Source organism: Chenopodium album, chromosome 26 (assembly GCF_948465745.1).
Source record: "Chenopodium album chromosome 26, dcCheAlbu1.1, whole genome shotgun sequence".
Taxonomy (NCBI): domain Eukaryota; kingdom Viridiplantae; phylum Streptophyta; class Magnoliopsida; order Caryophyllales; family Amaranthaceae; genus Chenopodium; species Chenopodium album.
Genome location: NC_137859.1, coordinates 37,008,541 through 37,012,763, shown reverse-complemented (window position 1 = coordinate 37,012,763; position 4,223 = coordinate 37,008,541). Strand labels below are relative to the sequence as shown.

At 40.8% G+C, this 4,223-nt stretch overlaps 1 pseudogene; it reads right to left on the bottom strand.

The window, feature by feature from the left end:
• Positions 1-813: 813 nt before the first annotated feature.
• On the bottom strand, positions 814-4,223 carry LOC145618647 (receptor-like protein kinase FERONIA pseudogene; annotated as a pseudogene).

The window sequence follows — 4,223 nt, the reverse complement described above, 5'->3', positions numbered from 1 at the left end:
TCAAATAAAAGGAGAGAATAGTGAGATATTCCATTCCAGAATTACACCAAACACATGGTATTAAGTATCAAGTTCCAACCCGATACCACCTTAACCCCATTCCTGATTCCAACCTCATACCACTTTGTGAACCAAACGCCCCCTAATTACGTTACCTTCTTTAGCCAATAAAAAGTTGAAGTATGAGGTAAATATTGGAAAATTTAAAAAATAATGCGAGGAAAATTAATTAAGGAATGAAAGAGTATTCATTTTGCTTTAATTTAGAAAATCGTTTAGAATTGAATTTGTCCAATGGACTAAGTAGCAAGTAGTCGTAGTAGCTATCAAATGCAAAACAATTAGACATGTAAAACAATTAGTATGGGGTGTCATATTCATAAGAATATAACATAATTATTCTATTATGTCCAGCCTAATTCCAGCCATTATCATTCATTATTTGACAAATTCTCCCTTATCAATTTTGATTGCCGTCCTTCCATTCATTTTGCCTTTTCCAATTAGGTTGTAACAACGAACAACTCAACGTGGGTCCCATCCCATGTGTGTGTTGCAATTGACAACCGTATTTAGTGGTGCCGCATTTACTTTCTTATCCTTGGGTCACCATCCTATTCACGATTACCACCCACTTTCATATTATACGAGTACCAAGTATAACTACTTTGTATTATGCAAATCTAACAGATAACAAGATTGCAATAATCATGCATATAATTAAATTAAATTAATGATAACAAACATAACCAAAGATTTAAGCATGAAAACTCGAATCCAATTACCGAGTTTAGAAGAATAAATGAATCCCACTAAAATGAACCATAACTTGCTGAAATACACAAGAAAAATCAGTACATATGGTATATAAAACAATTTCAGTTTCACTCTTTAAATAGAACTATAGATACAACTTACTGCTAGATCAAAGATGGAAATTAAATAAAATAGCCATGTTCAACAGAAGAACGAAGATAAGTGTATATTGATGAAAAATTTGGATAGTGTTATTAGTCTGGTGATGAAATGATGGAGTTCCTTGTGTGGTTTGGTTGATTACAAACCGATTAGCAAACCCGCTTTGATTAGGCAGAAAAATACGACTGGAACACCAAATTTCGGTGATCAAATTCCCAAGCGTTGGACATGTATCTAACGTCCCTTGGGATTCATGATCTGAGAGAACACAGCACTTGGTGTCAGACCATCAGAATCTTCACTTGCAAGACTGCGACCTCCAATGCTCATTGTACTCCTTGAGTCTGTCACGTTTCCATCAAAGGTCCGGGATTCATTTGGATCCTTCTTTCCACACTCAACGTCAAATTTGCCTTCAACAAAGTCTATCCCAGCAACATCGCCAAGATCCTTACCGCTCTCTTCTGCACTCTCTTGAAGCTGCAAAGCAAACTCGAGGTTCCACAGCACATCACCCATGGACGGTCTATCAATACTCTGATCTGACACACATTTCATAGCGGTCTCAGCAAACTTCTTGAAGCATTCAGGAGCAATCTTTCCCTTCAGATAAGGATCCATAATTTGATCAAGTATACCCTTCTTGTAGCAATATACTGCCCACTCTGCCAAGCTAACTTGCTCCTTTGGAAGCGACGGGTTCAGGGCAGGCCGAGCACACAAGATCTCAAATAGAACCACCCCAAATGAGTAAACATCTGACTTGTCAGTGAGTTGCTGCCTCCTAAAGTACTCAGGGTCCAGATATCCGAAACTACCTTTCACAACAGTACTAACGTGGGTGTGATCCAACGAAGGCCCTGTCTTGGACAGGCCAAAGTCAGAAACCTTGGCCACCCACTTCTCATCCAACAGAATGTTGGTTGTCTTGACATCACGATGAATAATAGTGTGCTTGGCACCAGTGTGGAGGTAATGCAATCCACGAGCAGAACCAATGCAAATTTCAAGCCTTTGCTTCCATGGAAGAGGGGGCTTTTGGGTTTTGTAGAGATGCTCACGAAGGGTTCCGTATGCCATATAATCATACACAAGGATCATTTCTCCATTTTCTTCACAGTAACCAAGCAGAGAGACAAGGTGACGGTGTCGAAGCTTGGAAAGCATCTCAATTTCTGTCTGGAACTCATGTATACCTTGCTCAGACAGTGGGTTCCCACGCTTGATAGCTACTTTCATGGTCCCACCATCAATTTCTCCCCTGTAAACTTTGCCAAAACCTCCAACTCCGAGGACACGAGACTCATCAAAATTTTTGGTGGCAGATTTGATCTCTGCAAAAGAGAAATGGCGGCAGAGATTTGAAGGAAGAGAAGAAGCATAGCTTCCAGTGGTAGTCGTCTTTGCAGATCCAGAGGTATGTGAATTTCCGTACAGGGAAAGGGGAAGCCAACCAGATGGACCATCACTCGGGTTGGAGACCTTTCCATACCTCCGGCGGCGAGAGATGAAACAGGCCAATAGAGCAACCAGGAAGAATAGTCCAACACCTCCAACAACTCCACCAATAATTGCAGCATGACTAGTTGAATGGGACGAGCCTGATTGGGAGAAAACGACCTCCTGCGTTGGGGCAGGAATTGGATTCTGCCCAGCAAGACTACCATCAGTGCCGTTTATCTTGAATACCTCTACTCCATTCAAAAATGCATTATAGTAGTTCGGCTTCGAACTGGTGTCTGGATGCAGATCAAGCCAGAGATCCTGCTGGGGGTCTTTACTAGGGGGAGGAATCACCACATAGTCCTGAATATTAGGTGTCCCATTACTGCCTGCCAAGGCAATGATGTCATATCCAGGGGTCGCAGTCTGATTGTTGAGGAAGATGTTGAACACAATCTGGTTGTCCTTCGTTATATTGGAAAAGATCTCACAGAAATGCAGCCTAACCAAATAACTGAACCCAGTATCAACCGTAAACAACCATGTCAAGTTAAAATTGACATTGATTGAATTGTTCATTGTCATGAACCTTGCAGTGGAGTAAACGTCGACAGGAGCAGTATACGAGGGTATAGAATCAGGATAAGTAACATTAACATCAGCAACATTAGTGGTTCCTGTTGCAGCCCCGAATATATAAGGAGTATCATCAGACCACGACCTAAAAAGGCCGGTATCCTTGGTAGGAGGAATGTAATTTCCACCCACATTGAGCCGATACAAACCCTCAAGGGCGGTGGAGTTATCAATATTAAAATTGACACCTCCACCAACAAAGGGTGTACCATCAGCATCTTGATAGATATCAGGCATAGACACAACCTCAATACCATTAATAAAGGCAAAGGAATTGGTATAATTGGACGAGGGCGTAAAGGTTAAGGTCAAAGTATCACCCTCGACACTGATGGAGTACTCTTTGATAAGGTAATCATAGTTAAGGGCTTCAGTGGTCTGGGAAGCACTAAAATTGCTAAGCAAAGTGAACGGCCCGGCCGCGACCGAGAAGATAGCATTGGTGGTGTTATGACCGGCATAAGTATTGGGATAAAAGTAAAGACGGACAAATTTCCGACCAGGGGCAACAGCAATATTATAGGAGAATTCAGATTGAAAAATCCTAGCACTCAAGAAAGGTACCTCAGCAACATCAGGTGCTTGACTATCAGCCGTAGCTGTGGTTGTGTTTTTGGTTGAAGACAAGAACTTAGATCCATTGTCGGAGTTCCATTTCCGACCATCGGAATCGGTGGCTTGTTTGTCGGTGGCCCCACAATTCAACAGAATATTATCTTTTGGTGTATAATTTTGAGCTACTATCACTTTTATTAATACAGATAACCATAGAATCAAAGCTAATTTTCTCCCCATTTCATCAAGATCTTATCTTTTTTTTTTGGGAGCTAAATAATTCAATTCACATGTAATTCAAGCAGGAAAAAAAATTTAAAAAATGGGGAAAACTACAACTAACCAGGTAAAATTGAGCTGAAAAAGAGCTGGAAATGGAGAAATGAGCAGCAAATTGAGCTGAGAGAAACTTAACTTTGACGATCTCTAAGCTCAAAGGAAGAAGCAGAAGCAGAATCCAACCCCCAGATGCAGAAGTTTCTAGAAAATGGAGAAAGAAGAAAGATGATCAAGTCATAAGCATGGATTTAGAGTGAAATAGAAGGTTGAAATCGAAAATCTGGGAATTTTGAAGAGAGAGAAAAGTTTAGGGTTAGAGGGAAGTAGGTAATGGAGGAAGAAAGAAGGAAGAGGGCTACAAAAAACGGAATTGAAGGTGTCTCATTGCCATT